This window comes from Hypanus sabinus, chromosome 9 (genome assembly GCF_030144855.1).
Source record: "Hypanus sabinus isolate sHypSab1 chromosome 9, sHypSab1.hap1, whole genome shotgun sequence".
NCBI classification, from domain to species: domain Eukaryota; kingdom Metazoa; phylum Chordata; class Chondrichthyes; order Myliobatiformes; family Dasyatidae; genus Hypanus; species Hypanus sabinus.
The window spans coordinates 40,225,217-40,238,505 of record NC_082714.1 but is presented as its reverse complement, the minus strand read 5'-3'; positions in this window follow the sequence as shown (position 1 = coordinate 40,238,505).

The following is a 13,289-nucleotide window of genomic DNA, read 5'->3' as shown; positions in this document are numbered from 1 at the left end:
CTCCAGCAGTTTGTGTGTGTTGCTTTGGATTCCCAGCATTGGCAGAATTTCTCGTGTTTATGATTTGTCTCTCATTGAACCCCTGGGGTTAGGTTCATCATATTGTGGAATTATAGAATGGTTATGGCACAGAAAAAGACCATATGGTTCAAATTGATGTGAATCCTCTATTAAACTAACAGTCCAGTTCCACTCACCAGCTCCTTCTCTGTAGCCTGGCAAGCATTCCCTCATAATATACTTATCTATTTCCTTATTAAAGGTTACAGTGAAACCAGCCTCTGCCACAGCTGCAGGCAACTCAATTCAGATTCCAAATACAATCTGCACACAAAAAAAATCCTCATGTCACTCTTCATCCTTTTCCTCTTTGTTTTATATGTGATCTCTAATCCTTTATTCTGCTCTCTATCTAGATCCCTCATCACTTTATGTAATTCTATCAAATCTCTTATCAGTATTTTCTCTCTAATCTATCCTTCATCATCCTGGGAGCCATCTTCATAATTCTTTACTGGACCCTTTCTAATACCTCACATTCTTCATACAAGATGGTAAGCAGAATTGGGCACAATACTCCAGCCAAAACCACATTAAAATGTTGCAAAAACTTTTAACTCTTTGGACAGGCTGAGCTTATTTTCTCTGGAGCAAAGAAGGCTGAGAAATAACCGGAAGAGATATGTAACATCACAAAGGGCACAGATAAGGTAGACCAACATAGCTCTTCATATCTCTTTCATCCATGTACCTATCCAAATTCTTCTTAAATGTTACAATTGAACCTCATCTACCATTTTCACTGGCATCTCATTCCATATTTGCACCCCCTCAGATCCCCCTCAGATTTCCTTTTCACATTAAACCTATGACCTCTAGTTCTAGGCTCACCCAGCCTGAAGGGAAAAAGCCTATGTACTTTCAACCTACCTATACCTCTCATTATTATGCACACCTCTATAAGATCTCCCCTTATTATCCTGTGCTCCAGGGAATAAAATCTAACTAATTAACATATCTCTGTAACTCAGGTCCTCAAGTCCCAGCAATGCCCATGAAAGTATTCTCTGCGCTCTTTCAAATCTATTGATATGTTTCTTGTAGGTAGGTAACCAGAACTGCACACAATAGTCTAAATTAAACTACACCATCTTCTTCAACATAACATTCCAATGCTTGTATGTACTCTGATTTACTAAGGGCCATATGCCTAAAGCTCTATGATCCTATCTATCTGTGATGCCACTTCCAAGGAATCATGGATCTATATTCCTAAGTCCCTCTTCTTCCGCACACTTCAGTCTCCTACCATTTACTGTATAAGTCTCATTCTGTTTGTTCACCCTAAGTGCAACACCTTGCACTTATCTGCATTAAATTCCACCTGCCATTTTTCAGCCCATTTCCCCAGCTGGTCCAGATGCGGCTACAAGCTTTGACAGCCTTCCTCACTGGCTACTACACCCCCAGTCTTCATGTCATTCTCATTATCATCCAAATTGTTTATATAGATGATAAACAACAACAACCCCTGCACTACACCACTAGTCAGAGACCTCCTGTCAGAGTGACAATTATTTAATACCATTCTCTAGTTTCTTCCACTAAACCAACCTTGAATCCAATTGACTTCTTCATCCTGAATGCTAAGCAACTAACTTTCTGGATCAGCCTACTGTGCAGGTGTTTGTCAGAGCTCCGCTAAAGTCCATGTAAACAACATCCACCTCCTTCCCTTATCAATCTTCTTGGCAACCACTTGGAAAATTTCTATAAAATTGGTTAGACATGACCTGACACACACAGAGCCATGTTGATCACCCTAATCGATCTTTATCTATCCAAATACTTATATATACTGTCCCTTAAATTACCTTCCAATAATTTACTCATGACTGATATCAGGTTCACCAACCTATAGTTTCCTTGTTGATTCTTAGACCCTTTCTTAAACAACCAAACAACATTAGCTATCTTCCAGTCCTCTGGCACTTCTCTATGGTTAAGGACTTTTAAAATATTTCTATCAAGGCCCTTTCACAAGATTTCTTCACTAGGCTCCCACAAGATCCGAGGGAATACCCTGTCAGGCCCTGAAGATTTATCCATGCTAATTTGCCTCAAGATAGCAAGCACATCCTTTTGCATCGTCCAGATATGGTCCATGCCTTCACAACTCTTATTCTTCAATTCAGTAGATTCTGTGTCTATCTCCCAAGAAAATACAGATGCTCAAAATGTATTTGAGATCCCCTGCATCTCTTTCGACCCCAAGCATAGATGGCTATGCTGCTTTTCAAGAGGGCCAATTTTGTCCCTTGCTATTATTTTGATGTAATATAACTATAGAAGCCTTTGGGCTTCTCTTCACATAGTCTGTAAAAGCAATGTCATGTTTTCTTTTAGCCCTGCTGATTTTTTTTCCTAAGTGATCTCTTGCATTTTTCAGGTACCTCACTTGATCTTAACTGCTTATGTTCCTCATTTTTCTTTATCAAAGTCTCAATATCCCTCAATTAGGACCTCTACATATTGATAAAGGAAACTTTCCTGAATACATTTGGCAAAATTTGTTCCACCCAGTCCTTTTTACTGTATGGGCTAAAACGCATCAAACAGTCAAGAGACCTGATCTCAAATGGTATATATAGATTATTTACTGTTTTATCTATTTAGCTGTTCTCAAGATGAACAGCCAACAGATGACAAATTCAAAACCTAAATAGATCACTCAAAGCCATTGGATGATAAAACTTCATTGAACCAATCAACCAATCAAATTGAACAATTCTTCTACTTGCATTCAGCACAAACATTAAGCATCCTTAATCAAGATTAAGTTCAAATATATGGACTCTTTAGCTTTCACATGCTCAGTATGGCAACAATGTCCTAGAACACTCAATCAATTTGGTCATTGGTGGCCATTGAGGTTCACCACCCAAAGGACAAGTCAAATTGAGTTTGTTGTCCTATGTACAAGTACAGTGAGGTACAGGTACAATGAACATCTTGTTTGCTGCAGCATAACCGGCATGCAGATTCTATTAACTACCATCAGGGTTTGTTCCATATGGCCCTTAGTATGAAGAAGGGCTGATTCTTTCCTGTCCACATCTCACTTGATGCTATGAGGTTGCATGGCATCCTGAATCATGACTGAAGTCTTCCTGGGCTCTTAATGACAATTTCTGATGAATCTTTCTTTTGCTGAGACTTGATACTCAGCAATTGTGACCTGTGCATTAGCTGAAAAGCAGTACTCTTACATATGACAGCTTTTGACAAGTGTATATCACATCTCCAATATGCACAAGATTGAGTTGAGATTTCTCTAAATGTTTCATCTGATTTTGTTCTTACTATAGCATTTTATTTTTTGTACTTCTGCTTGATATGACTTCTCAGAAGGGAATTAAGGGTCAACTGTTTGGCTGTGGTTATAGAGTTATATGTATGCTAGCCAGCTAAGAATAGCAGATTTTTTTTTCCCTTGGGTGATTAGAGAGACATATAGGTTTTAAAATGAATATTTATTTACTGAATTTGAATTTCTGAACTTGCACAAGAGAGATCAAACCCATGAGTCTGGCAATACTATGCTAATCTAGCAAACTAATTTCCATTGCTCCACAAAGTCAGTGGGACCTTACCCCACAAGCTTGTAGACTCAGACAGAGTGTGTTAATACCGAACCATGGCTGTCACTATACTGAGTTTTCAAAGTTGAAAAGTTTAAAGTAAATTTATTATCAAAGTACGCCGATGCCACTGTACATTTACTATCCTGAGATCCATCTTCTTGTGGGCATTCATAGTAGAACAAAGAAATAAAATAGAACCAATGAAAAACTACACACACACACAACCAACATGCAAAAGACAAACTGCAAATACAACCACCAATAATAAATAATAAATAAGTAAATAATATTGAAAACATGAGTTGTAAAGTCCTTGAAAGTCAGTCCATAGGTTGAGGAATCAGTTCAGTGTTGAGGTGAAGTTATCCATGCTGGTTTGGGAGCCTGATGGTTGAAGAGTAATAACTGTTCTTCAACCTGGTGGCTTGGGACCTAACGCTCCTGTACCTCCTTCCCTACGGCTGCAGCAAGAAGAGAGCATGGCCTTGATGGTGGGGTGTCCTCGATAATGCAGACTGTTTCCTTGTAGATGTGTTCAATGGTGGGGAGGGCTTTTCTTATGTTGGACTGGCTGACTCCCCCACTTCGTCTTTTCCATTTAAGGGCTTTGGTGTTTCCATACCAGGCTGTGATACATCCAGTTCAGATACTCTTCACTCTACATTAAACAGAGAGGGTCTCAACTATGAGTCTTTCCACTCCAATAGGTTGTAAATGTAAAAATATTGGTCTAATGATGATATAAAAAGACTGGTATCCATGCACGTACCAAGGCAATATCTTCATTGAAGACGAGTAAATGGGAACCCGGTTCATGTTACACCTATAGTAATTGAAATTCCTACATTCAAACCCTTAATGGATTGAACCAAGAAAAATACTATTTATAGATCGAACAGGCTGCACACAGCCTTTGCAGCCTACATATGTTCTGGTTAAAGCACAGCTGCATTCAGTGTCCAAAACTCACTTCCAACAGAAACCCAACTCTGGCAAAATAATTTCAAAATAATGGATACCTGGGAATGATTATAAGACTATAATCTAATTATGGGGTTAAATTGATGTCATTAAGCCTAAGTGCAAACCTCATGCAGTTCATGAACATCACATCAACCCTTCAATTAGACTACTGCTTGGTAATTATTCCCAGATCTCCATAGATATTATGTACACACTATAAAAGTTTGTAGGGAGGTTTTAGTTAAATCCAAATCATTTTTTGGGTTTACAGTAGCTATCATTCTGATTTCAATTGTCCAGATGCTTCCATGTCAATCAACTCTCTTTACCAATTTGTGCTCTTTAGTCTTTAAGGTTTTCTAGTACTGATGAAAGGCCATTGATCTGTATAATTAAGAAGTAGAAGGAAATTGAGATTCAGTGAGATTGGACTGGTCCTCTGCCTCAGGTCCAATCCCTGTATTCCAATTGGCAGGTATCATAAAATCTCTGAAATCTAAGGGTTAACAGACCCCCGCACAACATAAGTTCAAATCTAAAATCCTTTTCCTAACATGGTGACTCTTAGTTGAACCCTCAATTTTACAGCACAGAAATGAGCCCTCAGCTCATCTTGTCTATACTGACCAAAGTGCCTTCTTGAGCTATCCCCCATTCACCTGCATTAGGCCCATATCCTTTGAAACCATTCCTATACAAACCTACCCAAATGTCCTTTAGGCATCCTTGTTGTACCCACACCCACCACTTTCCTCTGCTCATTTCATATACCATCCACCTTCTGTGAAAATCTTGCCACTCAGTTTCCCTTTAAAGCTTTCCCCTATCATTTTAAATTATGCCATCTAGTTTTAGACTCTTCTACACCGGAGAAAAAATATCTATGACCATTCATTTTATCTAAGTGCCTTATGATTTTATAAACCTCTGTAATGTTACCCCTCAGCCTCCTTTGATCCATGGAAAGTAGGCACAACTTTCCAGTCTCTCATTATAACTCAAGCCTTCCAATCCCAGCAACATTTTTGTCTAACTGTTCTGCATCTTCTCTCGTTTCATCACATCCTTCCAATTACACAGTGACCAGAACTGCGCACATTATTCCAGTGCAGACTAAAATTGAATATGGAGTCATAGTGCTACACAGCATGCTTTATGTCAACCAGTCAGTTTTCAGGCCCACCACTCAGGGACTTGAGCTATTATTATTTTTTGACTGTATGTGCTGGATTGCAACTACTGTATATGTGCTGTATGTGACTATACGATCTGTGTAATGCACCTTGGCCCCAGAGGAATGACATTTTGTTTCATGTCTCTATGTGTGTGGTTGAACGACAGTAAACTCAAAAATGACCCTTTGGCAGACCAAGTCTACACCAATCACCGACACCAGTCCCACTTTATTCTGCCTAAATTTCCATCAATTTTCTCCAGATTGCACCACTCATCTTCACACTGAAGTGGCCAACAATCAGCATACTTTGAGATCTAGGAGGTATGGTGAGCTCCCAGAGGATGCCCACATGGCCACAGGGAGAATGTGCAGACTCCACACAGACAGCATTGAAGGTCAGGAATGAAGCTGTGAAGCAGGAACTGTATAAGCTGTGCCATTGTGAAGCCCCTATACATTACTTCAGATTTGCTTGGACCATCGCCTTATAAAATCTCAGCAAGTCTTCTTTGCAGTAAATATCAAAAGACTATTTGTCCTCTTTATTGCTTGCTATACATAAAGATTACTTTCTGCATTTCACGAACCAACACACCCAGATCCCTCTATATACCAATATTTACTTAATGATGAGAAGAACCATAATAAAATATCCTCACATTTTTCCACATTATACTCCATTTGACACCCCCTTGCCAAATTTGACAAGCTCCCCTGAAGACTTATTGCTCCCTTTTCACTATTTAATTTCCTTCTTTGCATTGTTTCATTAGCAAACTGGAATACATTACTCCCCAACTTTTCACATATGTCATTAATATAAATTGTGAACAGCTGAGGAGCCAATATCTATCCTCTGGCAGTCCATTAACAGAAGTCTGACAACTTAAAAGACAATTCATTCATACATTCATATTCAGTTTTCTGTCTTTAACTAATTCGCTATCTATTACTTCTAAACCCAAGAGCCATTACGTTGCTGCATTTTGTATGATGTCTTATAAAAAAAAGTTAATTTGTTTCCTTTCCCTACATATTCCATTTGGTCTCCTGTGTATTTCACTTCTTATTACTGATAATCAATGGTTGCATTAACAGAAAGTTCATTCCCGCTTTGCCTGATTTGGTATTGCAACTACTCTGCACATGGCCACAAGAAACTGCAGGGAGTTGAGGATGAAGCTTAGCCTCCCATCTGTGGATTCTGTCTATACTTTTGACTCAAGGTAGTCAGCATAATCAAAGACCCCACCCAACCCAGACATGTCCCACTGGGGAAAAGATACAAAACCCTGAAAACATTTACCACCAGGCTCATTGTAGCTTCTATCCTGCTATTATCACTCTTCAAAGGACCTCTTATATGATAAGATGGACTCTTGATCTCACAATATATGTCATTTTGATCATGCACTTTATCGTTTACCTGCATTGTGCTTTCTATGTAGCTTTTATACAGTCCAGCAACATGGGTGGGTGACAAAGGACATCCTCAGTCCAGGTCACCAAGCTGTGCTTGAAGTCCACACGAGCAGAAGGCATGAGAGTTGGTCAGTTGATGTTCCCAATCTTGAGCCTGGAATTTGGCACCTCGTCATCAGTTGATACTGAAGATTGGAGTGTAAAGGACAATCCAAAGTATGATGACTGAAGCCTGGAGGCTGGAGGACTGTCCAATTGTGTGGGTGGGTGGGACTGGAAATGGGCTTGTTTTCTGTTGTTGTTTTCTTGCTTGTTGTGTTCTGTGCAGTTGTGTCAAGCACTGTGGGCATGTTATGTTGACACTGAAATGTGTGAAACAATTGCAGGATGCCCTCGGAACACCCCTTGGTTGTAATGGTTGTTAATACAAACAGTGCATTTCACTGTGTTTTGATTCAAGATTCAAGTACATTTATTATCAAAGAATGTAGAAATCTTTCACCTTGAAATTTTTTTTGCTTACAGGCAGCAACAAAGTAAGAAACATGAAGAACCAAATTTAAAAAAGACCATAAAAGAAGGGAAAAAGAGACACATCACACAAACAATAGAAGCAGTGTTCCAAACCAGACTGTCCTTAGATCTGCTCCCTGGAGGAGCCAGAGTCAGCCCAAACCTCGATCTCGGTACATCATATTAGTAGGGCAAAAATGCCGTGAAACTCACAGAGACGACAGCTGCTGGAGAGAGGAATGCATATCGCAAAAGAGCAAGCAAAATCAGTCCGACCCTTGCCTTCAGTCCTGACACTCGGGCTTTCTGGTCTATCTGGGCTGGCAGTTAAGTTGTCCAGGTAGTGCCTTGCTCTAGGACCCAGGCCCCGGCACAGTGACTCACCTGGGCCACATGGCCCTTGGACATTCTTGATCTCACCAAATCGGCTTAGTTTGGAGCAATCTAACCTCACACCCAGGTTAGGTGGATGGGCACCGAAACTCTTCTGCATCGACTCCTCTCCAAATCGTTCACTCCAACAGGGACAGCAATATGGACTCCATCTACAACCCTGTCTTGAGCATGTGTTTCAGCTTTGCGATAGACCAGCACGGCTCACCAGCAATTTACTTCAGAAGAAGTGTTACTAGTAATATTTTTAGTCACACTTCTTGCCTTCTGAGCTACCGGTAAGCTGTTGCACAAATCTGAATCTTAAACTTTATCTGCTTTGTTATTGTTTTACCTTATTCTACCTCAAAGCATTGCATAATAATTTGATCTGTATAAATGGTATGCAAGGCAAACCTTTCATTGTATCATGGTACATGGGACAATAATAAACCAATACAAATTAATTGTAGAATTAGGAACCTATTTACCACAACCTAGGTGTGTTGTAATTACAAATTAAAAATAGCAATATATGCGCATTAAGGCAAAGGTTTCCCTATACTAAATTCATTGAATAATAATCAACTGTAATGTGAATTGTTGCAGAATTGACCGTAGTCGAGCTTTTAAAGGTCAAGAAAAGAACTTACCTGCTTGAGGTTCAGCTGACACAGAGACTAAATTACCTTAATAACATTTTAACATGCAGCTTTTTAAGGAAGGCGTAAATAAAAACAAATCTAAGAAAGTACTGCACAATGAATTAAAGCCTTATACATACACAGTACACAAATCTAAAGTAAAATATTTCATCAATATGGAACTACTTTTAATACAAACACCTTGGAATAGTGACCAAATTATATAGTGAAAAATATCAGCTATATATTTTGAAGAATATACTCACAGCAACCATTTTTAAAGGACCCCCTTCCTAAGGATCCAAACTAGCAGTGAAATTTGATTAATTTTTAAAAAAAGATTTTTTTCACATAGCAATGAGTGACATTCTGCATAACTTTACTTAAAGGCTGTAATTCTCTTATACATGGCCAAATATTGAAGACTCCATTTTCTGAGCAGGTACAGGACTGCAAAAGACAAGAGTTGTGAGATATAACTATAGTAGGAATAATTGGACCAATCCTGATAATGAAAAAAATGTAGTTCCAAGATAGAAAATAATGAAATGACAAAACTTTGCAGTTGAAAGGTTGGATTATAAAAGACATTCAGGTTCAAATATCTATCGGGAACACTTGTAAACTAGGGAGTATGAACTGCCAATAAATGGTGAGATTTCTCCCTAATACTTTGCAATTAAGTATTAGTTGTGAACAGATGGGAATGGCAGGGAAGTAACCTATTGAAAATTCTAAAACTTCACATATTGCTTTGTCCAATTAACAGATAAAAAGCAACAGCATAGATATTTGTTCTTCATGCCTGTTTCCATCACTTTGAATGACACAAACCTTTAGTCCTACTTCCTTTTTCTTCACTAGTACTCCCAACAAATCCTTGCTTTTCAGTTTTCATCAATTTCCTTATAGAAAGCTGTGCCTGAATCTACTTCACCTCACTTTCAGGCCACTCCAAATTATAATGACTTGCAGATATTATCTTCACCTTTCCTGGCTCTTTTGTTAACTATCCTAAAGCCATATCCTCTGGTTAGCAATAGTTTTACTAGTGAACCTCTTTTCTCCTCATTTATCTTATAAAAACACAAACTGAAAAAAATGGGCATGTAATCATTGAATCTTCTGGGGGTGAGGGAATTGGGAGGCAAGACCAAAAATGTACTGGAAGATGCTTTGCGCAAATTAGTTCAAGATATTTACTGTGAAGTTTCCACAGCAAGATTGGTTTCAATTATAAAAATAGCATTTCTTAACATCTGTGAAATGCAAGGGAAGAGTGAGCAAAAAAAAGAACCATTATGGGTAGATGTTTGATAGAACCATAGAACATTACAGCGCAGAAACAGGCCCATCGGCCCTTCTTGGCTGTGCCAAACCATTTTTCTGCCTAGTCTCACTGACCTGCACCTGGACCATATCCCTCCATACCCCTATCATCCTGTATCTGTCCAAGTTTTTCTTAAATGTTAAAAGTGAGCCCGCATTTACCACTTCATCTGGCAGCTCATTCCACACTCCTACCACTCTCTGTGTGAAGAAGCCTCTGCTAATGCTCCCTTTAAACGTATCCCCCCTTCACCATTAACCTACGTCCTCTGGTTTTTTCCCCCCCTAGCTTCAGTGGAAAAAGCCTGCTTGCATTCACTCTATCTATACCCATCATAATTTTATATACCTCTATTAAATCTCCCCTTATTCTTCTACGCTCCAGGGAATAAAGTCCTAACCTATTCAACCTTTCTCTGTAACTCAGTTTCTCAAGTTCCGGAAACATTCTTGTAAATCTTCGCTGCACTCTTTCAACCTTATTAATATCCTTCCTGTAATTAGGTGACCAAAACTGTTCACAATACTCCAAGTTCGGCCTCACCAATGTCTTATAAAACCTCACCATAACATTTCAACCCTTATACTCAATACTTTGATTTATAAAGGCCAATGTACCAAAAGCTCTCTTTATGACCCTATCTATTTGTGATGCCACTTTTAGGGAATTTTGTATCTGTATCCCCAGATCCCTCTGTTCTACAGCACTCCTCAGTGTCCTACCATTTACCTTGTATGTTCTACCTTGGTTTGTCCTTCCAAAATGCAATATCTCACACTTGTCTGCATTAAACTCCATCTGCCAATTTTCAGCCTATTTTTCCAGCTGGTCCACATCCAACTGCAAGCTTTGAAAACCTTCCTCACTCTCCATGACACCTCCAAACTTTGTATCATCAGCAAATTTGCTGATCCAAATTACCATATTATCATCCAGACCATTGATATAGATGGCAAATAACAATGGACCCAGCACCGATCCCTGTGGCACACCACTAGTCACAGGCCTCCACTCAGAGAAGCAATCCTCCACTACCACTCTCTGGCTTCTCCCACTGAGCCAATGTCTAATCCAATTAACTACCTCACCATGTATACCTAGTGACTGAACCTTCCTAACTAACCTCCCATGCGGGACCTTGTCAAATGCCTTACTGAAGTCCATGTAGGCAACATCCACTGCCTTCCCTTCATCCACTTTCCTTATAACCTCCTTGAAAAACTCTAATAGATTGGTTAAACATGACCTACCACACACAAAGCCATGTTGACTCTCCCTAATAAGTCCCTGTCTATCCAAAGACTTATAGACCCTATCTCTTAGTACTCCTTCCAATAACTTACCTACTACTGGCATCAAACTTATCGGCCTATAATTTCCTGGATTACTTACAGAGCCTTTTTTAAACAATGGAACAACATGAACTATCCTCCAATCCTCCGGCACCTCACCCGTAGATACCAACATTTAAAATATATCTTCCAGGGACCCTGCAATTTCAACACTAGTCTCTTTCCAGGTCTGAGGGAATACCCTGTCAGGTCCTGGGGATTTATCTACTCTGATTTGCCTCAAGACAGCAAGCACCTCCTCCTCTTCAATCTGTATAGGTTCCATGACCTCACTACCTGTTTGCCTTATTTCCATAGACTCCATGCCAGTTTCCTTAATAAATACAGATGCAAAAAACCCATTTAATATCTCCCCCATTTCTTTTGATTCCATACATAACTGACCACTCTAATCTTCAAGAGGACCAATTTTATCCCTTACTATCCTTTGGTGATCATGGTGAAAGTTCAGGCTGGCACTATCTAGAAAGGTCAAGTTTGAAGTTACTTTAACCTAATTAACGTACAATTACACAGTACATGTACGTTTTGTGGAAAATATTGTCATCTTAAACATCACAAGGAAGCTGAAGCTACAGCTACAGGAAAAGAAAGCTACAAGTTTATCTGCTCTGAAATTGGCCCAGCGCAGATAGTGAACTGAGGGATCATTGAAAGAATTGATTTATTTTTTCCATCAAGTGTACAAACCTAGAAACTGTAGGACAAAGGCTCTCAGTCTGTGTAGTACAGGTTGTGGGTATTCTGGAGGTCTTCTGCCTACATTTGAACCTCAAGAATTCAACATAAATTGGAAGATTTCTGAGTTTCAAGGACTTCTTTTCAGCATTATGTAAAATCTAAAAGGATAAGGATTTACGCTTCACAAGGTGCAGCTGACAACCTTTCTGAGGCATAGATGGGAAAAAATGAGGAGCTCTAGGTAGAGAATAGAAGTTGAGATTATCTGTGGGTTGTACTTGTGACAGATAAAGCTAATCTTTAATTTTATCTCTAATTGGGTTAATTAATGGGTGATCAAAATCAGATCTGTGGTGAAACATTAGGTAAAGGAAGTAGGACGTTGGTTTGTGTGATCATAATAGATAGATATTGATGTAATTTAGCCCATCTTAAATTGTCAAATTAAAGGACAGGTACCCTTCATACATTGATGCTAAACAGGAGTTCCTGAGCTATTCTGCTTATGCCCAATCCAAGAATAGGCTATAAAATTTGTCCCACTTTCTAGCCTTTTCCTATTGCCCTGTCACATTCTCCTTCTCAAGTACTTATCCAGTTCAGTTTTAAAACTTATTTCTGAAGTTGTTCCCGTTGTCCTTTCAGGTAAGGAAATGCATTCCAGATCATAACTCTGTAAATTTATTTTTCTCTCACATCTGTTTCTTTTGGCAAAATCACCTTTAGTCCTACATTTTGTGATTACCAACTGTTCTGCCAATGGAAACAGTTTCTACTTCAGTTTTTTAATATACCAAAGGATATGGGTAATAAATAAGTTGAGTTAAAAGACCAGAAGTGCTGAAGTCATTCAAATAATGGAAGATTGAGAATGGAGCTTATTGAAGCATTTCACGATGTTAAATTGAACCCTCTGGGAAATGACTCACCCTGGCTCTGATAGGACATAGACAGCAACTCGGGAAAGAGGGTGGTGAAGATTTGGACTGGACCATTCAGAAAAGTGGAAGAGATAGACAGCATTAGGAACTTTAAGATAAGCTCTGTACATTAAGTGAGAAATTTAAGTAAACCGAATGGGGACTCAATTGAACTTTGAGCATTTTAACTATGAGGCTTTTAAGGGCCCGAGACTTTCTTTTTAGCTCTGTGCATTCCTTAGTAGCTTGTCTATATAATACAGGTTGTGAT